Below are 23,408 nucleotides of genomic sequence, written 5' to 3'. Positions count from 1 at the left end.
CCACACAACCCCCATTGATAATGAGTGGCTGGATGTTGTCTGCCTTCTTCATGAAGTCTACAATGAGCTCCTTGGTCTTGGCTGTATTTAGGAGCAAGTTGTTATTCCTACACCACGTTTCTAGCTGCTCCACCTCATCCCTGTAGGTGGACTCATCCCCCCCAGAGATGAGCCCTACTACCGTGGTATCGTCAGCGAACTTAACAATGGTGTTGCTGTAGTTGGCAGGAATGCAATCATGAGTGTAGAGGGTATAGAGCAGGGGGCTCAGAACACAGCCCTGTGGGGAGCCAGTACTGAGGCTGATACACGTAATTTTGGAGAAGTATGGGCCCACTCTAACCCTCTGAGTGCAATCACTCAGGAAGTCATTGATCCAAAGGCAGGTGGAGAGTGGAAGTACTATGTCTGACAGTTTGGTCACCAGTCTGTGGGTAAGATGGTATTAAAGGCAGAACTCAAGTCTGTGAAGAGCAGCCGTGTGTAGCTCCCCTGCTGCTCCAGATGGCACAGAACAGCATGGAGAACAGTGGCCACGGCATCCTCCATAGACCTGTTTGTTCTGTAGGCAAACTGGTGCGGATCAAGCATAGGAGGCATGAATGACATGATGTGATTCCTGATGGGCTTCGCGAAGCACTTCATAACCACAGGGGTCAGTGCAACTGGCCTGTAGTCATTAAGACTGGTGATGGTCTGTTTTTTGGCCACAGGCACTATGACAGAGGATTTCAGGCAGGATGGCACAGTGGACTGATACAGAGACTGGTTGAATATTCTGGTGAAGACCCCAGCCAGCTGGTCTGCACAGTCTTTTAGTATGCATCCTGAGATGTCATCAGGTTCAGCTGCCTTTCGTGGGTTGACAGCCCGCAGTGTGCGTCTCACCTCGTGCTCCCCCACTGTGAAGATGGTGCTGTTGTTGGTATCTGGATGGGGTCTGGTTGTCTCTGGTGGATCCACTTCAAACTGAGCAAAGTATTGGTTCAGTTCCTCAGCCAGCAATAAATCACCTCCCACAGCTCCAGCACTGGTCCTGTAGTTGGTCATATACTAAACACCCATCCACACTTGCCTGCCGTTGTTGCTATCCAGGTGTTCCTCGATCTTCCTTTTATAGTCTGACTTGGCCTCTCAGATGCCCCTCTTTAGGTTGGCACAGGCTGTGCTGTAGAGACCCTTGTCACCGGACCTGAAGGCAGTGTTCCTCTCTTTCAACAGCCATTGGACTTCCCTGGTCATCCAGGGCTTCTGATTGGGGTAGTTCTGGATATATTTATCCACAGTGACAAAGTCTGTGCAGTTCTTAATATAGCACAGTATGCTGTCACTAAACACTTCAAGGTCTGGGTGTTCAAAGATGTCCCAGTTAGTCCTACTGAAACAGTCCTGCAGCTGCTGAGGGGCTCCATCTGGCCAAATTTTAACTTTCCTTGTGCTGATAGAAACAGTTTTTATAAGTGGAATGTATGCTGGGATTAAAAACAGTGACGTGTGGTCAGAGTGTCCCAGGTGAGGTAGCAGTGTAGCCCTGTGGCCCTGTTTAATATTTGTGTAGACTTTATCCAATGTGTTAGTTCCTCTGGTGGCACACTTGACGTGCTGACGGAATTGAGGGAGCACAGGTTTTAAATCATCATGGTTAAAGTCCCCAGCAATGATATACACAGCATCAGGGTGCTTGGTCAGCTGACTACTAATAATGCTGTGTAAAAGTTCAACAGCCGAGTTTGCATTAGCATCTGGTGCTATGTAAACAGCGGTAATCAAGACCACAGTAAACTCTCTAGGGAGATATATGGGTCTGCATCTAACAGTCACATACGCCAGGTTCGGGGAGCAGCGGCTGTCTACAGTCACTGTATTTGTACACCAGTTGTTATTTACATACACACACAGCCCCTCTCCTCTGCTCTTACCAGATTTACTGATCCTGTCATGGCACTGTGCAGTATAGCCTGTTAGCTGGAGAGCAGAGTCCGGGATCAATGACTGAAACTAGGATTCTGTGATCAACAGAATGAAACTGTTCTTTATGATGTTATTTGTTGCCACCTATAGCCTTAGTTCATCGATTTTGTTGACGAGAGATCTGGCATTGGTGAGGAAAACACTGGGGAGCAGTGGTTTAACAGGCTGCCTACATAACCTCACTAACGCGCTGGCCCTGCAGCCTCGCTTTTGTTTTCTCTCTCTGCGCCGCCTCCGTTGCCTGCCTGCAGGGATGATAATCCACGGAGAGCTGGGACTCCTCGCTATGTCTGCCGGAATGTCATGGGAGTGGAGAAACTCTGATGAAACACTCCCTTCGCTGCATGCTCTGATCTTGAGAAGTTCCTGTCGGCTGTAGATGTTGTCAGCTCGACAAGATGCAGGTAAAACAAGTAGTAATAGTAGCACACACATGCACACTAAACACTGAAACGAAGACCACTGAGCTGCTGCATCTGTGTGCGCTGCTATGTGCTTACAGATGTCATTATACTAACATCATTTGTTACTACAAAGTATGTTGTGTCTCTTCAGTGAATCCTTGGGTACCGCTGGTTTGACTTTGAATGTGAGGGAGCGTCAGTTACGACACTACAGCCATGTGGCGTGATTCCCCAAGGATGACCCTCATTGTTGAAGACCCGAGTGGCTGGACCAGGCCAAAGGGACACCCACATAACACCTGGCTGCAGTAAATAGAGGGTGGGACTGGACTGCGTGTCTGCCTGGGGATTTGCCAGCCAGGATCTCAAGGTGTTTTATCATGTGGTGGGTGCGGCTGTACCAGTGCATGGCCCCCAACCTGACCTGACAGTACAAAATCTGTGGAGGATTATAAAGTGCTGTACAGATTTGTTTAAACATGCAGTAAGCTAAAGCAGTTCTGTACTGATGAACATAAATGGAGCCTAACAATGTCTGTCCATGAAAAGAACTGCTGAGCTGTGGCCATCTGACAACACAGGAGAGGAAAACAGAAAGTGAGGTGACGAGGGTTAACAGGTCAGACATGTGTGCGCCCAACTGCACCGGCACTGTTTACTACCTGGAAGAAAGTCTGAGATCCAATGGCGGATTGGACTGGGCAGGCTGAACTCAGTCAGTTTCTTATCATGGAGCTCTGCGATGTTGGTGTCTAAAGCAGAGGTCAAGTCCACAGAGAAGACCCTCACATCTGCCCTGGCTGATCAAAGTGTTGGTTAATAAAAATCAGTTCATCATCCACACACCGGTGGGCTCAGTACGCAAACGTGATCTGCATGTCTTGTTGTTTTATTCAACTGCACTGCATTTGTAATAAGTGTCTAAGAATTTAACATTATAAAACTCCATCTTAACATTCTCCATTCTTCTGTTTTCTTTGTATTTTCAGATCGTGAAGCTCCAATCTTCACCCTACAGCCTCCTGAACCTCACAGCAGAGAGGAAATTTTACAATGTGAGTCTGTCAATTTATGGTGTTTATTATCAGTTCACTTTTAATATCTCAGGTCAGGCTTATGATATGAAACGACATTGCGGAGCTCTCCAAGTCAAGTTTTTCTTTTTTTTCTTTTTCTTCTTACTTTTTTGTGCCGAGTTAAGACTTAAGATTTCTATGATCGGGCAACCGTATTACAACTGAGAGAGCGCAGCCATATCAAACTTTTTGACCCAATCTTGCTGGAATCCCATCCTGAGCTAGAATGCAATGCTGACTCGATGTTGGGTAGGCCCCCGGCAGGGAGCTCTTCAGAGAACAGGCAGAAGTGGAGGCGCAGCAGACGGGGAGGAGCTGACCGAAGGCTCCGGCGCTTGGTTAGGAATAGAAGGCTAACCCTCCCAGTCATACTGTTTGCAAGTGTTCAGTCTCTGTAAAATAAGATGGATGAGTTCCACGCTCGGATTTCCATGCAGAAGGACATTCAGGATTGTTCCATATTGTGTTTCTGCGAAACCTGGCTGGGGGAGAGGACACCTGATGAGGCAATAACACCAGACGGCTACATGATCTTCAGGGAGGACCGAGGTGCTGCGGACAGTGGTAAGACTTGTGGAGGAGGAATGGCCGCCCTTGTAAAACAACCATGGTGTACCGACTGTAAGACCATTTCTAAATCCTGTTCTGAAAACGTGGAATATCTGACTTTGAAGTTAAGGCCATTTTATCTGCCCAGAGAACTGCAATGCATCATTGTGAGTGTCGTTTATGTCTCCCCCTCCGCTAAGGATGAGGCTGCACTGAAGGAGCTACACAAAATGATCAACAAGCATGAAAACACATATCCTGACACCGCTGTGAGCATTTTGGGAGATTTTAATCATTGTAATCTCCAGAAAAATATGCCTAAACTGCATTAGTTTGTGACCTTCCCCACCAGGGGAAATAAAATACTGGACCACTGCTATAGCAACATCAGAAACGCCTTTTCAGCTGAACCAAAACCTCATTTTGGAAAGTCTGATCACCTGGGGCCACATGTATAACGCCGTGCGTAGAACTCGCAATATAAAATGACGTAAGCACAAAAGCCGAAATGCGCTTACGCACAGAAAAATCCAGATGCAGGAATCTGTGCGTACTCCAACTTCCACGTTCTTCCGCTACATAAATCTCGATCAGCGTGAAAAGTAACGCTCATGCACGCGCTTTATGTAACACCCCAACTCCTCCCAGAATTACGCCTCTTTGAATATGCAAATCAATATAAATCATCCTTTAGCTCAGCCTTCTGTGAAAAGACAATGGGAAAAGCACGGGGGAAAATATAAGAATTTCAGCGAATACCAAGTGGAGGCAAAGAAAAAACATACTATTTGTTCATATAAACCGTAGTATAATCAACAAAAGGAAGTTGATCGAATGACATAGCGTGTTGGAGAAACTTGAAAGCTCACGTTCACAAAATCACACAGTGCCGGAAATAAAAAAGAAGTCACATATCAAAGTCGCCGTGAAAAGGCGAGTTGTAACCCACTGTCTGAGTGTCATATGAAAGATTATTAGGGTACAGAGAAAAAAAGGCACACAGTGGGGAAAAAGCACAAAATGTCAACTTCAATCTCGAAATTTCCACTTTAATCACGTAGTTTATTTTGTCATTAAGGTAGAACATCATAAACTTCATCTTAAAATCGTTTAATTAACCTGTTTCTCAAATCACATTGCAATTAAAGTAACACGTTAAATGCTTTGTTTTGTATGTGATCTTCTACGTGCCTATGTGTGTGAATCACTACTTGCTTCTTAAACTGGCTGTCGACCCAGAATCCATTACATTCGTGATATTACAGCTCTCTGAATAACTAAAATACTGAGATGTATACGTGATATCATTTTCATGATGATTGGAGTTAAAGCACTTTATTAAATATGGGTTTTACGGCGCAGTGATTGTGCGCGACCTTCGATGAAATTATTTATTGCAGCAGTACTCATGGGCGGCTCTAGGCTTGTGGCGGCCCTGGACAGAGAAAGAATCGGTGGCTCCTTCACCAATGTATATATGGTATCTTATGCACGGTGGATGGCCACGTCCGTTGCGGACACTGCATAGCCGCCTTGTGCTCATGACACAAGCGTTTAACTTTTGTCGAAATTTGCCGCTGCGTTTTTAGCCATGTAGTTATTTTCTCTTTCTGCTTTATATTCAAAATATATTGGCGTGGCCGCCCCTGCAGTCCTTGCTTTTCTTTCACCAAGTAACCGATCGCCACATAATCAGCTCTGTAACAGATAAGCCATCTGTAAGCTTAGAGCGCCGATTCTTCAAAACGTTTAAGGAACATTGAAATATCTTCGTAGTACATGTTTAATTATTCTATCCTTCATGCCAGTCCCAGTGAAGAATATAGATTATTTAAATGAAGTTAAAGTTTTATCTGTATAATATAATAAGTATATTTTGCTGCATTTCATCATAAAAATGATATCATCATCATATGTAAATACGCGCTTTATAAAGTGGCGCAGGTTGTGTAATATTATAACTGTAGTACAAGTTTACAGTGAGGTAACTTACTACTTATAAGTACAGACAGTTCTACAAGGAGCAATTGATTAAGTGCGTTTAGAGTTCTTGAAATGAAATTGTTTCTGAACTGCGAGGTACGTACAGGAAAGGCTTTGAAACGTTTTGCCGTGGCTGAGGTAGCGTGTGCTTGAGTCTGTATACCGATAATTCTCTTTCCGATCAGCTTTTGCTGTGATTCACACTCAGATACAGTGATATAAATACTCCGAGTAGTGCAGTGAGAGTAATATGGAAAAAGATGATCCACTGTGGCAACTCCTAATGGGAGGAGCTGAAAGAAGAAGACGGTGCAGTTAGAGTAACAATGCTAAAGCAGTTATGGTATTTGGAATACTATTGCTATTCCCTGGACCATTATATTGTTACAAGTTAATTACAATAAGATGCATTACACTAATAAACAATATGCAGTTAGTTTCAGTGTATTAATAAAGCCGTGTCAGGAAAAAAAGGAGTAACCACACAGGAACAGTAGCACTGCTTTGACGCTGGGTGCTGCCAGACTGCAAAACCGAGCGGAGAACTTGCGTACGACAAGGTATGAGGTACCGTGGAAAAGTGCGTGGCTTTACACCAAGTGTAGGGTTTATACATCGCGATTTGAACGTGGAAAAGTTCTTACGCAACATTTCTGTGCGTACGCACCGTTCATACATGAGGCCCCTGGCGATCCGGCTTAAACCAGTTTATAACAAAAGGCTCATGACAAAGCCAGTCACAACTAGGGTCCTCATGTGTAAATGGTGCGTACGCACAGAAATGTTGCAAAATATGTTTATTATATTATACAGGTAAAACTTTAACTTCATTTAAATAATCTATATTCTTCACTGGGACTGGCATGAAGGATAGAATAATAAAAAAATGTACTATGAAGATATTTCAATGTTCCTTAAACGTTTTGAAGAATCGGTGCTCTTTGCTTACAGATGGCTTAACGTCTATTACAGAGCTGATTGTGTGGTGATCGGTTACTTGGAGAAAGAAAAGCAAGGACTGTAGGAGTGGCCACGCCAAAATATATTGAATATAAAAAAGAATGAGAAAATAATGACACAGCTAAAAACGCAGTGGCAAATTTCGACAAAAGTTAAACACTTGTGTCTTTAGCACGAGGCGGCTATGCAGTGTCCGCAACGGACGTGGCCATCCACCATGCATAAGATACCATATTGACATTGGCGGGCGAAGGAGCCACCAATTCTTTCTCTGTCCATGGCTGCCACAAGACTAGAGCCGCCCATGAGTACTGCTGCAATAAATAATTTCATTGAAGGTCACGCACAATCACTGCGCTGTGAAACCCATGTTTAATAACGTGCTTTAACTCCAATCATCATGAAAATGATATTACGTATAAATCTCAGTATTTTAGTTATTCAGAGAGCTGTAATATCACGAATGTAATGGATTCTGTGTCCTGTAGGTGGTAGACAGCCGTTTTAAGAAGCAAGTAGTGATTCACACACATAGAGCACATAGAAGATCACATACAAAACAAAGCATTTAACGTGCTACTTTAATTACAATGTGATTTGAGAAACTGGTTAATTAAACGATTTTAAGATGAAGTTTATGATGTTCTTTTTTAATGACAAAATAAACTACGTGATTAAAGTGGAAATTTCGAGATTGAAGTTGACATTTCGTGCTTTTTCCCCACTGTGTGCCTTTTTTTCTCTGTACCCTAATAAGCTTTCATATGACACTCAGACAGTGGGCTACAACTCGCCTTTTCACTGCGACTTTGATATGTGACTTCTTTTTTATTTCCGGCACTGTGCAATTTTTTGAACGTGAGCTTTTAAGTTTCTCCAACACGCTATGTCACTCGATCAACTTCCTTTTGTTGATTATACCACGGTTTATATGAACAAATAGTATGTTTTTTCTTTGCCTCCACTTGGTATTCGCTGAAATTCTTATATTTTCCCCCGTGCTTTTCCCATTGTCTTTTCACAGAAGGCTGAGCTTAAGGGAGATTTATATTGATTTGCATATTCAAAGAGGCGTAATTCTGGGAGGAGTTGGGGCGTTACATAAAGCGCGTGCATGAGCGTTACTTTTCACGCTGACCGGGATTTATGTAGCGGAAGAATGCGGAAGTTGGAGTACGCACAGATTCCTGCATCTGGATTTTTCTGTGCGTAAGCACATTTCGGCTTTTGTGCTTACGCCATTTTATATTGCGAGTTCTACGCACGGCGTTATACATGTGGCCTCAGGTGATCAGACTTTCCAAAATGAGGTTTTGGTTCAGCTGAAAAGGCGTTTCTGATGTTGCTATAGCAGTGGTCCAGTATTTTATTTCCCCTGGTGGGGAAGGTCACAAACTAATGCAGTTTAGGCATATTTTTGTGGAGATTACAATGATTAAAATCTCCCAAAATGCTCACAGCGGTGTCAGGATATGTGTTTTCATGCTTGTTGATCATTTTGTGTAGCTCCTTCAGTGCAGCCTCATCCTTAGTGGAGGGGGAGACATACACGACACTCACAATGATGCATTGCAGTTCTCTGGGCAGATAAAATGGCCTTAACTTCAACGTCAGATATTCCACGTTTTCAGAACAGGATTTAGAAATGGTCTTACAGTCGGTACACCATGATTGTTTTACAAGGGTGGCCGTTCCTCCTCCACAAGTCTTACCACTGTCCGCAGCACCTCGGTCCTCCCTGAAGATCATGTAGCCGTCTGGTGTTATTGCCTCATCAGGTGTCCTCTGCCCCAGCCAGGTTTTGCAGAAACACAATATGGAGCAATCCTGAATGTCCTTTTGCATGGAAATCCGAGCGTGGAACTCATCCATTTTATTTTACAGAGACTGAAGAGGCGTAATTCTGGGAGGAGTTGGGGCGTTACATAAAGCGTGTGCACGAGCGTTACTTTTCACGCTGACTGAGATTTATGTAGCGGAAGAACATGGAAGTTGGAGTACGCACAGATTCCTGCATCTGGATTTTTCTGTGCGTAAGCAACATTTCGGCTTTTGTGCTTATGCCATGTTATAGTACGAGTTCTACGCACGGCGTTATACATGAGGCCCCAGGACCGTCAACATCTGGACTGATGATGCAAAAGCTAGTCTGCAGGGCTGCTTAGAGGCCACAGACTGAAGCATTTTTACAAAGGCCACTAACAATATTCATGAATATACAGAGACTGTGGGTGACTACATTAACTGGTGCACGTCCATATGTGCTCCTTCCAGGACTGTGCATATGTTCCCCATGCAAAAACCTTGGTTTAAATGGGATATAAAACAGAAAATCAGGAAGCAGCAGGAGGTCTTCAAGTCAGAAGATCAAGTGGAGTATAAGAGAGACCGGTATGAGCTGCAGAAGTATATCGGAGCAGCAAAAACGGCTCACTCACAACAACTTGAAGGCTACTATGTCAACCACAACACACACAGCATGTGGCAGGGAATTCAATCTGTCACAAACTACCGGAGAACTACAAAAACTACAGATCTCAGAGATGTCACCCTTCCACACAGCCTTAACACCTTCTATGCCAGGTTCGACAGGCTGAACACAGTCACACCCTCAAAGGCCCACTGTGACCCCACAGACACTGCCTTTCAGGTGACACACACACAGGTTCTGAAAGCCCTGAAGAAGGTGAACCCCCACAAGTCTGTGGGACCCGATGGAGTTCTTCCCAGAGTTTTGAAGGACTGTGGGGAACAATTAGCTGTTGTGTATGCTGACATCTTCATCCTGTTATTATCCCAGGCAGTAGTCCCCCATATTTTTAAATCCTCCACCATCATACCAGTCCCCAAAAGATCGGACACATCCACCCTAAATGACTTCAGGCCAGTGGCACTCACACCAGTTGCCATGAGTGCCTAGAAAATCTGGTTCTCACGCACATCAACCATATGGTCCCGGACACTGTTGACCCCCTCCAGTTTGCCTACCGCCCCAATCGATCAGTGGATGATGCGATAGCAATAGCCCTACATCACATTCTGCAACACCTGGAAAGTAGCAGAACGTATGCCTGGATGCTTTTCCTGGACTACAGTTCTGCTTTCTGCCTGGGCAAACTGATCAAGAAGCTGACAGACCTCAGTGTCCCAACTCCCACCTGCAACTGGATCTGTCTTCTTGACAGATAGACCACAGGTGGTGAGAATGGGAGGACGGGTGTCTGCTGAGCTCACAGTCAGCACAGGATCCCCACAGGGCTGTTGCCTTAGCCCCAAACTTTTCACCCTATACACTTATGACTGTGTCTCCACCCAGGACAACACCATCATCATTAAATATGCTGATGACACCACCATCCTGGGGCTCATCAAGAGTGGGACGAGTCAGGATACAGGACCATGGTAAACAACATTCTTGTCTACAGAAAGGAGAATGAACTCATCCTCAATATACAGTACCAAAGAAATAATACTGGACTTCAGGAAGAATCCGCCCCCTCTACAGCCTCTTATCATCAAAGGGACTGAGGTGGAGAGGGCCAGTAGCCACAGACCTGAGCTGGACTCTTAACACCACAGCCATAGTGAAAAAAGCCCAGCAAAGGTTTTATTTCATTAGGCTGCTCAGGAATGCCGGCCTGAACCATCGCCCTCTCTAACCCAGGCTTACAGAGGACTGATAGAGAGTATTCTCACCACAGGCATCACTGTCTGGTATGGCAACACCACACAGGCAGAGGGGAAGCCTTTGCAAAGAGTCATAAAGACTGCGGAGAGGAACATAGGGACAAAACTTCCTTCCATGGACTCTATGTATGCACATCGTTGTTGTAAAAGAGCAGAGGGAATTATCAGGGACTCACTCCATCCAGCTCACTCTCTGCTCAGACACAAAAACTGTAGACACAGCAGAGCGGACAGCATCATCACTCACAGAACAAGGTTTTTCAATAGCTTCTTCCCTGCCACAGTTAGACTGATGGCAAAACAAAATTACTGAAAATGTGCAATAACCCCACACTACCTCACTTCACTTGTGATGTAAATGACGAGTGATAAATGTGAATTTCCCCTTGGGATTAATAAAGTATCTATCTATCTATCTATCTATCTATCTATCTATCTATCTATCTATCTATCTATCTATCTATCTATCTATCTATCTATCTATCTATCTATCTATCTATCTATCTAAATGTGCAATATTTTAAATTTGCAATATCTACAATATATTGTATTTTTTTAGTGTAGATATTACCACCTTTCTTTATAGTACTGGTATAATCTATATTATTTATTATACTGTTTTACTGTTTTTACATTTTTTTTTTTATTTTAATGTTTTAGTATGACTCGGACAGAGCTCTGCACAAGAATTCCCATGTGCTCTGACTGTTGGTTTTATGCACAAATGGCAAATAAAAGAACCTTGATCCTTTGAAAGCATTATGTGAGTGTGATGGAACTGATGAGCTGAAAGTGACGGGGGTCCTGTGAATGATGCATTATGGGATATAAAGATTCAGGACAGGCAGGCACCAAAGCAGTCTGTTGGACTTGAGTCTCTTACGTGTCAAGTGAACTCAAGGGAAATAAAAATGAAATCCTGCCAATTACACCAGGTCCTCCTGTCACTCCAGTCACTCCAGTCCTACCTCCATTGTTCTTTTTCCTTTTTCTCATTTTTCATTTCACTTTCTGCCATTTTCTTTTTCTCTTTTCTCCTTTCTATTTCTTTTTATTTCAGTCATTCCTTTATAATATTGATAAGAATTATTTATTTACACAGGACAAGGCACTCAATGAAAGCAGCTCAGTGTGCTTCATATAAAAACACAATGTCCACTCCATTAATATATACATATACAGTGTATGTGTGTAAAGAGGAAGACAAAAGGACTGTTTTATAAAAGCTGACTAAAATACCTGGCCATTCTGTTCTCCATATAGCTGACAATTTGTTTTTGATTCATAACTTAACATATTGTAATTATAAAACTAAATAAAAACAACAGAAGAAAAGTATTGGGAGACCTTAGATGTTAAAAGACATCATTGGATGAGAATCAACACTCTAATAAGAATCTCAGGGGTCTTCAGCCACTCAGTCAAGTCCTCACTTAGCTGTGATGTGTCATTGTGTGGCTCACACTGAATGAGGACAAGAGAAGAAGAGGAAAGGTCAAAGGTCACAGCTGAGCAGGTCAAGGTGAAGACTACAAGACCACCTCCAAAGAGCTTCATGTTCCTGTGGCCACAGCAGCTAACATCAAGAAGTTCAAGGTCCATGTAGCCAAACTCACTGGATGTCTCTACAAATAAAAAATGGACCCCTTATTGACCAGAACGACAGTTTAAGAGGTGAAGAAAAAACCAAGGGAGACATCAGGACAGACTCAGGCTAACCACCACGATCAAAGTTCAACTAGCACCACCAATCACTTACTGATGAAAGGGGGCTTCATGGGAGAAGACCCCACTTCTGAAAGACAGCATTTGAGTCTCATCAGCGCAGCTCCTGATTGGTTCTTGTTAATTGTCTGTGTTGTGCTCCTACCCCAGTCCCGTTACACACTCCCAGATTTCCTCACTCATTTTCTTTTCTCTCCTTTCAGACTTCTGTCCCCTCACACTGGACATGAACACGGCACACAGAGACCTCCATCTGTCTGAAGGGAACAAGAAAGTGACACGTAAGTGGACAAAAGCTGAATATCCTGATCATCCTGACAGATTTGACTACTGGCCTCAAGTTCTGTGCAGAGAGGCTCTGACTGGGACTCGCTGTTACTGGGAGGTGAAGAGCAGTGGAGGGGAACTGGTGATTGGAGTCTCATATAAAGGACTGAGCAGGAAAGGAGATGGCGAGGAGTGCTGCCTTGGATACAACAACAAGTCCTGGAGTTTGGTGTGGTCTCATTCCCAGTACTCTGTGCATCACAATAACAAGGAGACTGAAATCAGCGCCCCCTACAGCCCCAGAATAGGTGTGTATCTGGACTGGCCTGCTGGCTCTCTGTCATTTTATAGCGTCTCGCACACAATGACCCTCCTGCACAGGTTCAACACCTCCTTTACTGAACCCCTCTATCCAGGGTTTTCTCTTGATCTTTACTCCAGTGTAACAATCAGCCATCTGACACCATGTGACCACTGACCAGTACCCTCCACCGGTCACTTGATGTCCCCACAAGCTCAGGTCCTCTTTATCTTTGTAGTTTGGGCTGAAATTATATTTATAGGATTAGCACCTCCGCAATTGAATTTGTGGATGAGAATGCGGGGCGAGTGCGGCTGTCAGGGTCTTCATTATTATTGGTTTTGAGTAGCCAATCATGTGTTTGTGTTATAATGAGGGGCGGAGACACCTCAGACCTACAAATACCAGTCTGATCAGCAGGAGTCACTGTTGATTCACAGTCACATGTTCTTCAGGCTGACACCCCAACAACTACTGAGGCCCCCAAGTGTCACTGAATGTCACCTGTTAAGTAGGACAGGCATGTGGTCCTGCTGGATCAGCACAACTGAAAGGCGCTATACAGACTCAGTATGGAGAGCTCTTGAATAGTGACTATATGTAGGAGCAGAGAATGACAGATGGGACTGGAGTGTTGTCCACTCACCAGACATATTGTGACCCTCCATTGGTCACTCAAAGGGTCCTTCACTTCAGAATGAATTCACTGTGAATGTCTGAAGACGAGGACTCACCGGTCAGTCAGATGTCGGCCATACTGACAGAGTTTGGTGTTTTAGTTGATGTCACAATAAACTTTAAACTGCACCTCCTCCTTGTCCCCAGATTTGTCACTCTTGGTACCCTGAAAGCTCCAACATCTTCAAAACATGAATTCTTGGTCAGTTGGCACACACTTGACATGGGTGCACATGTGTGGCTTTGCAATGGACTGGCACCCCGTCCAGGGTTGGCACACCTTGATCAAAAAATGAAAGTGAAATACGGATAAGAAAGACAAGGAATGGACAGAAGGGGTCACTGATTGGTCAGTTGCCAAACTACTGCCTCTTGTAGCCACACTAAATTTTACACAGCAATTTATAGAACAAGAAAATCTAAAAGATAAAAGCAGAAAGCATTCAGTGAAATCCTGAGCAGTGAAACATGAAAGGAGAGAATGAGAAACAATCAGAAAGTCAGACGAATGGAGACTTTAACAGGAGGACTGAGGGGTGGGACTGAAGTGCAGTGGCGCCCTCTAGTGGACACCCGCCATATTACACACATGGGAAAGGTCAGCAGTGAAGGGGGAGAAAAGAATACAGTGCAGTGGAAAAGAAATAAGAATAAAGTAAAAACACAAGAGTAAAACACCTGAAATAAAGAATTTAAATATTATATCTAAAACTAATTAAGATTTAAATGAATTAAGAGCAAAATAATTCCTTTCATTTCATTTCATTCATTTATTTGAATTAAGCTTTTTAATAATATATTTACAAAATAGAAATCTACTAATTGTTTAAATTTTGTATAATAAACTCCCAATGGTGTTTGGGGAATAAACAATAAGGATGACTGACATTTGTCAAATCTGCTCATCTGTGACCTTCTGACTTGTCACCACCTCTGGTCACATCTACTGTGTTGTCTAATCTGAAGATATAACACTCCGTATTGATGATCCATTTTTTTAATAGCGCTGGAAAAGTCAGAATATGCTTTTTAATTCTCAAGACAATGGGGTGAGTAACAAATAAGATGTTGATTTGGATTAAATATTTGATTTGTAAGTCTAGCAGTGAAATCGATCATTTAGACCTGAGCAGTGCTCTCCATTCCACATCTGAGTGTCTGTGCTCTGTCATGTGTCCCACGTGCCCCTGTGTGTCCGCTGTGTGCCCGCTGTGCCCTCGTATGCCCACTCCAGCCTGATGACCCCCCCACCCCACACACACTACTGAGATGTTCAGTTACTAATAAAGATGGACATTAAATGGTGAATTTGACACTCATGGACACCACAAGAAGTTGAAGTGCGTTGAGGACTGAAGTCAGCTGTGATGTTTCATTTTGAGTTTCATTTCTTCCTTAAATGAGATTGCTTTTACTTTAATCTTTTTGTTATTTTGTATGAATTGTTTTGTAAATGGTATTGATTTTATTGTTGTATGTATGGTGTGTTCATGTATATTTTGTTTTATTATTCTCATGTTTATGTATTTTGTTAGTTTTGTTATCCCTTGTTTGTTTTTTTTTTTTGTGTGAGCTTCATGTGGAGCCCAGGGGGAGGGGTCATCTAACACTGCATCTGGAGCTCCGCCCCCAGGGGTATTTAAGAAGAAGCTGCAAATGAAAGAGCCGCTCCAACACTGGGCTCTGTCCTGTCTTTTGGGCTCTACTTTATGTTTTGATGGTCCTTTTGGTCTCCTGCTCTCATTTTGGTTTGTTGGATTTTGGTCACTTGAGGTTTTTGTTTTTTTATGCCTGCCTTTTTTTTTTTTTTGTAAGTGTATTTTAATCCTTTCTTTTATTTTTTATGATTTAAATGTTCAGTAAGCTCTGTCTGTGATATTTCTGTTTTTTATATATTTACATTTACTCACTTAAGAGACGCTTCATCTAAAGACATTAAAATTGAATTCTTTCTTCATCACAGCGTTGCTGATGTTTTCTTGCTCAAGATCTTTAATTGCCTTACGTTGCTCTCTTTCAGCTCCAATGACGTTTGTCCCGTTATCTGATCGTGTCATTCTAACTTCTCCTCTTCTGCATGTGAATCAGTGTGTGGCATTGATATAAGAATCAGAGGCTAAGCTGAGTGCCGTCTCTGTGTGCACAGCTCTGATTGTTATACACGTGAAGATTACTCCGCACCTCCTGACCTGACTTCGTCATCTTTTAACTTGTGAAGGACCAAAATAATCAACTCTGACATCGGAGAAAGGCGGCTGGTCAAGAAACAAACGATCTTCAGCTAATCTGCCATTTTAGTTCTCCTGCTTTCTTATTGTATCTTCTCATGTTGGACACTTTGAAATGATTTATCTGTTAGTTGACTTTACTTGAGTTATCCCGTGTTTCTGGTGTAGCTGTGCCAGTATATAGTTGTGGCCACAATGGCCGATTTCTTTATGAATGTGCTGCAATATAAGGTGGTCAGTATGTGAATATTTGTGTAGAATTGCAGGATGTTCAGCTTTATCTGGCATTGCAGCTTTGCTGAGTCTTCCTCCAGCTCTCACTACTCCATCTTGTATGACTTGCTCCAGTTTGAAGATCTGACTGTTCTTTATCTCACAAGCCCTTTTCTTTAAAGCCTTTAATTCTTCTGGAAGTTCTTGTCATTGACATAGGTGAACAAGTTCTGTTTCAGCTTTAGCCGAGTCTTCTGGTGACATCGGGTTTGGTGTTACCGTCAGTTTGGACATCTTCATGTGCTCGACGGCGAGTGTTTCTTGTTCTTCTGGGTTACTTTTAGATTGGCTGACTTCTACTTGAAATGTTTACCTTTCATTTTAAGTCTTTAAACTTGAGGAGCCAAGCCACTGATTTCTTCAAGCATTGCCATTCTGAAAACTAAGTGATAAGTTTATTGAGGGGCTCAGTCACTTCCTCTATTCGTGTCATGTTGACTGCACAGATTTTAACTTCTGGATCTTCTTCAGAGAGTGAATCGCTTAGTTGATGAGGTCTAAATCAGGACCACTCAAGGACACGCTTGTCCTGAAGCCACTCAATCATTGTCTTGGCTCTTTGCTTCAGGTCATTGAACTGTCAGCCCACTCTGCAGCAGGTCTTCTTCAAGGACCTCTCTGTGTTTGGCTGCAGTCGTCCTTCTCTTCATTCTGTCCCGTCTCCCTGTCCCCCTGGCATGATGCTGCCACCTCCATTCTTCATCTTAATGATGGTATTAGGCAGGTGATGAGCAGTGCCTGCTCTTGGTCAGTGAGTCTTACCAGACCAGAGAGTCTTTTTATGTCCTCAGAGTCCTCTAAACTGTCATGAGTGCCTTCCATTAAACACTCAACCATAAACACCTGACTGATGGAGTCCTGCTGAGTTGGTCATATTTCTGACAGAGTCTCCTATCTCAGCAGAGGACTTCTGAAGCTCTCTTAGAGTGACCATTGGGTTCTCAGTCACCTCCCTGACCCAAGACCCTTCTTGTCCAGTAACTGAGTTTGGCTGGATGACCATCTCTAAGAAGAGTCCTGGTACTTTAAATTTCTTCTGTGTCACAATTTCAGAAGCCACTGTGCTCCTGAGGACACTTATAAGTGTTTGATCCCCTCTCCCTGATCTCCATCTTACCAGAATGTTATCTTGGTGTAGGTGTACAGAGAGTTCTTTGGACTTCATGGCTTACGTTTTCTCCTGACATGCAGTGTGAATTGTAGGACCTTCTAGACACAGAAACACGACTGACTTTCTAAACGACGGCCACTCAGTTCAGTAGTGGACTTCAGTGAAGTTCTGGACTCATCTCACGCAGACAGGATGGACTAGAGTGCAGTTTGAGTGACAGAAGAAGGGGTCTGAATACGTCTAAGAAGGAGAGTTCAGTTTGTGATTCTGAATAAATTTATTAACCTTTCTGTTAACATGTCTTCACTTTGTCATGATGAGTTATTAAATGTTGATTCAGTGGATAAAAATGGGAAATTCATTCATGAAAAATTAAATCTACAACACAACAAAGTGTGAAGGAAGAATCTGAAGACTTTCTCAATCCACTGTATTTTGAGATATGACACTTAAATTGAGAGGTGGCCTGGTGGCACAGCACAGTGCTGCTACATTCCAACAGTCCTCACCTCCACCCTGATTATTACAGACCTTCACATTGTGACAATCGCTCCTTGATGGTGTGTTAAAAATCAGCCGCTGGTTATGTCCACAAAATCCTGTACTACCCACCAGGACTATAATATCTCCCTGTAAATTTGCCTTTTTAATATAATTTAGCTATTTAACTCTAATCAATATTGTTTTTAACACTGTCCTAATACGAGACCTCAATCCCTGATGAGGTCAAGTCAGATCCACACATCCACACTGAGACACCGCTCTCCACCTGACTGAGTTGAACTTCTCTTTGACATCAATGGCGACACCTCCACCATCTTGGATTTTCCTGCCTTTTCTGAATGTCGTGTGCGACTCTGTGCTACACCTGCCTGACTCTGCTCTGAGTTATTTGTAAATTTACATTTATTTATTGGGCTGATGTCTTTATCTGACTTTTGTGATACAATTACTTACATTTCTTTTCATTTTCCAAATGGAGCCCAGGCAGGTGAAGTGATCACCTCAGGGGCAGACAGTGGTGTCAGGAGTGGGATTTTAACCAACAACCTCAGGGTTTAAAGGTCAAAGCCTTCACCACCACAATCTACAGGTTATCTATCTATCTATCTATCTATCTATCTATCTATCTATCTATCTATCTATCTATCTATCTATCTATCTATCTATCTATCTACAAACATTTGTAGTAATGAAATACATTGCATTTTTCACTCTAACAGATGGTGCATCATTTTACTACTACAAATATTTGTGATGCTCCATTTGTGCCATCTGTTAGAATGACAGAGACGTAGAAGCTGGACAGACACACAGACCTTTTATTAAAGTGCATAAACTCAGTTCTTGTATTTAAATTCCGCTTTTCATCACTTTCTGCTTACAGAATTTCTTGAAGTCTGACACTGACCAGTCAGTAAGTTTACAGTCAAACTGGATAATTCAAAAAGATTTTTTACCCTGAATAAAGCCAATAACCTCTCATGATGTTACTCAGAGCTACAGAGCCACACTTTTCATGTCATTGCTCTCCTGTAGATCTCCACGTAGCGTCTCTCGTTTTCTTTTGGTCTTCTTACAGATTTGTGCCATTCGTCCCCCTCAAGTTCTCTTTTCTGTTCAGCTGACTCTCCCTGTTATTTGTTTTTATATTTTTCATCAATTCAGGAAAACTCCACAACATCAGGAGAGTCCATAACTCAAGTCTTATCTCATAACACACCACACGTCTCCCACACGGAGGTTTCAGTTTCCTCACACGGAGCTGCAGCCTCTCATCCCCAAAGACCTCAGTTCAAATGCTGGTCCTGGTCCTGTATTTATGTGCGTTTTTTTTACATGTCCGCAGGTCCCAAAGATTTCATTAATTGCCTCAGATGACATTCTTGTGTGAGTGTTGGGGGTCTGGGGGTCCTGCAAAGAACTGCATGGTGGGTTCCTGTCTTAGTCACTGGGCTGCCAGGTTAGGATCCTCAAGACCCTCACTTTGATTGATGGGATAAAAAAAAAGATGGAGAGATGGATTATGTTGTCATGGAGACAGAGATGTGACCCTGGTTAAAAGGTGGTGAAGGGATCACAGTTTCTTTCTTTCTTTCTTTATTTCTTTCTTTCTTTCTTTCTTTCTTTCTTTCTCGTGAGAGTGCTTATGTGTTCTGCACATCACTTAAACTTTGCTCAATAGTGTTTTTTATGCTCTTGTTCATTTTATAGATTTGGATGGGTGATATTGAGACATGCATTTGGTGCATTGGCGATCCTAAATTGCCCTGTGTGTGCTTGGTGTGTGTGTGTGTGTGTGTGTGTGTGTGTGTGTGTGTGCGGTGGGCTGGCACCCTGACCGGGATTTGTTCCTGCCTTGTACCCTCTGTTGGCTGGGATTGGCTTCAGTAGATCCCCGTGACCCTGTAGTTAGGATACAGCGGGTTGGATGATGGATGGATAGATGGATATTGAGAACTTTCTTGGAAGTGCAGAAAATGAAAATATCACATCAGAGGTAAATATCATTTTAAACATATTTTACAAATATAATATTCATGGACTCTTACTGATGTATGTATTATTTTATCTTCAATGAGTTGTATTTAATCTTAAAATGAAACATTATTGATTTTCTAAAGTAAAGTTCAATAATCAATAAATAAATTAACATTTTCCTATCACTTGCTTTTGCAGTTGAGATTATCCAAAGTACCAAGTCTTTCATAATCTCCTTTTGCAAATTTATTAAAAATAAATTGTGAATACTTTCCGGATGCACTGTATATTGTTTTCAATACAAATTGTTGATTTAAAATAAGTTGTTAAATGAATTCATATATTGGGAAGTTTATGTACAAACGAATTGTACACCTATGTTTATTCAACTTCATTAAAAATGTATTATTTTCTTCAAATGTTTTGAGTTGGTGAATTATGTGTTACATGTCAAGGCCTGTAATACTCAGTAATATGTTTTAATCGTGAAGGAAACAGTAAAAAGCAGAGAGTTATTTTTTCTTTCTAAAAAATATTAAAATAAAAATGTTTGGCATTTGTTAAATAAATAATACTGTAAAATAAATTGTTGTGATGTGAAATTTTGCATACAAGTTGATAAATATTTTGTATGTCTTTATTTGTAACTTAATGTAATATTAGTGTTACATTATTGATAATAACAGCAATGGTTTGATGGTTTAAGACCCCCTTTCCACCTTTTAGGACTGAGTCTCTTTGTAATTTTACAACAGAGTTGGGTGAAGCTCCTCACGCAAGTTTGGCTAATATTTCTCTGCTGAAGTCTCTCAGTTAATCCCCACAGGACAGACAGGCTGCCTAACTGCCAAGCTTTACCTTAACATATGGTTTGGAAGGCAGGTGTGAAGGTATTTTGCCCGCACCCCCCCCCTCCATCCCCCCGGCACCATTAGTCTGAAGTATGGCAGTTTGGAATTGGCTTGTATGAAAACTTTTAAGTACCATGATGCCCTGTTGGCTGTAGGGGTTGGACAGAAAACCTATAAATGTGCTTGCTTTACCACCCTCTCTCTCTTACCAAACTGATGAAAGACCATCTCACACCATGAACTGAAAAGGGCAAAACAATGAAGGACACAGCTCGACAGCAATATTGAGACAGACATGCAGCCTGTTCTGAAGAAAGCTGACATAAATGAGGCCTTAACTAGAGACATTTTAATATAACTAACAAGTCTGTGTGCCGCCTGAAACTACACATCACCATTTATCAGGTTGTATGGTTGCCAATATTCACTTGTACTTTGCTTATTGTTATTATTTATGAATTTTATCAATAATACATTATTTAAATTGTAACTTAACTCCTGCTTGTCTTTTACTATACCATTATTGCCTGAGGTTATAGATGTAGATGTTATATGGTGCAATACCTTATAAACAGTGGTAAGTCCGGGAGATTTGAGGCATTTTGACAAAGGCTACACATTAATAATACAAAAGGGGAAAGCAGAGCAATATAATACTCTACCAAGGCAAAACATAAATGTAGAACTTGATGCTTAATCATGTCTTTTATATTGTCAAAGTTTACAGAATTCAGTTCTGCACACAGTTCAATCATTACGATAAATAACTGCAAGACCATTTTACAAAAAAGTAAAAATGAATGTTGGTTCGTTATAACAAGCTCTTTACCATGTAGTATGCATTACTGTTGATGTTGGACCTTACCAATGTACTCATGAACAATTGTTTAATACTACATGCAAAATGCTAATGCACATTATGTTTGGGTATCTGTTAATAACTCATTGGCCTTTTGAACACAGCATGCATATTTGTCTTTTAAATTTGTTTCAAGCTGAATAGCATCTTGTAGTATCGGGAGATGTTGGACAGACATTTCAAGTGGTTGAATGTCTCCTGAGGCTCCATATATGCATCATCTATAAATGATGCACCTATTCTTTGTACATTTTCTATGAAACTCTCTCTAAACTGTTGTGTATTCATGTCAGATGGACTTGTTTGGTGAGATATAGTGGACAAGCTATCAAACCATATTTGTTCCGGTGTTCTGTTGTGTTCAGTTCTAATTCTATGCTTATTCCAGCCTTCTCTGAACATTTAAAATATTTGATTAATTGTTGAGAAGTAAACATATTGTACACAGCCTTTGTGTAAACCATTGCCTTCTTCAAGTATACCATTATCTTCCATTTCATAAAATTGTTTGTAGATAGGGAAGAGAACCTGTATATACATCTCTCCATAGCCTTTCAATTCTCTGGTTGTGGAAAGTTAATTTATATTGCTGTCACGGTGTAATCCTCTGATGACATCATAATCAGTGCTACATGAACATTTTCTGTGTCTTGGTCAGACCTCATTCTACATGGTAATCCATACTGCAGAAAGTCTGATGAAGAATTATTTGTAGCACAACTTAAATAAGATATTAGACAGGAGAAGCCATCGATAGCACCAAGTACAACAAAGCTCCACCTATCTATCAAAATCTATCAAAACAAAAAATCTTAAGCACATGTGCAGTTTAGTGAAAAATTGAATCATAGATTAGGTTCGAGAAGGAAAACACAAAGAATAGACATTGTCACAAAAACGACCAAGAGACATTGGGAAGGTTTGGGTCAGCCACCCATATAATATTTCCTGGCTGCAAAACTGATTAAACAGAACAGACATGTTCACACGACTGAGTCCAAAACAGAACTGACTACTGTCTTAAGATAGCGGCTTTTAAAATGGAAGTAAAGGAAGTGATGTAATCAGGGCTGGAACAGGAAGTGAGGGCGTTGAACTTCCCGAGAATGGTCTGCAAGGAATTGAAAAAGAGAAGAGTGCACTTTTCCACATACACATAGAATTACTAGACGCCGCATGACCAGCAGCATCGTAAGTCAACATTGCTGCCATATTGCGAGTGGCACTGCTATGGAGTGAAGTAATGAATAATGTGCTGCTTGGGATTGTACAAACCGCTGTACGCTCCAAACCAGATCCCAGGGGATTACATTTCATAGGTAAGTCTGAACAATGTTTTGGTTATACTTAGCCATTAGAAAATCCCGTTTTATAAACTTAGCACTCAAGGTCACCTTACAATAAAATTAAACAACATTAGTAAAATTAAAACAAGAGAATGATAAATCAAAAAGCAATAATTAGCAAACAAAGATAACTGCAAGTAACAATGAAAAATTCACAATTGGTATGCCAGTTTAAAAAGATACGTTTTGAGGGCAGATTTAAAATGTGTTATTGAGTCGAGCTGACGTATACGAGAGGAAAGGCGTCGTGCATATGAACTGTTTCGTTTATATTTTTGACCTGTTTCTTTTTGCTGAATTGTGGATTTATCTGCAATATACGGGGCCGGAAACCCCAAAACATTATGCTGTCTCTTGTTGGGTCTTTTATAGTGGCGTAGCCGGCAGGATAGAGTTCAGAGAAAGATGACTGAAGGACAGGACCTCAACACAGTGCTACAGGGGATGTCTGCCCAGATCCAGGCCCTGCAGCAGGCGCAAGCCGCCACCACCCGGGAGTTGGAGGAAACAAAGGCCAGGTCGGCAGAAGCCCGGAGGGTAAGGCCCGATCTGCCTCGTCCAACGCCTCCGCCTCTGGTGCCGATGACGGATGCCGACGATATTGAGTCCTACCTGGGTATTTTTGAAAGGACGGCCACCCGGAACAAGTAGCAGCGGT

The 23,408-nt window shown here is 42.0% G+C and overlaps 1 pseudogene; it reads left to right on the top strand.

Annotated features, from left to right (window-relative positions):
- LOC120529007 overlaps window positions 1-18,764 on the top strand; it is a 32,236-nt pseudogene extending 13,472 nt beyond the window's left edge.
- The last annotated feature ends 4,644 nt before the right edge of the window (window positions 18,765-23,408 follow it).

Source organism: Polypterus senegalus, chromosome 4, assembly GCF_016835505.1.
Source record: "Polypterus senegalus isolate Bchr_013 chromosome 4, ASM1683550v1, whole genome shotgun sequence".
Lineage (NCBI taxonomy): Eukaryota > Metazoa > Chordata > Cladistia > Polypteriformes > Polypteridae > Polypterus > Polypterus senegalus.
This window is presented reverse-complemented; position numbering and strand designations above follow the sequence as displayed.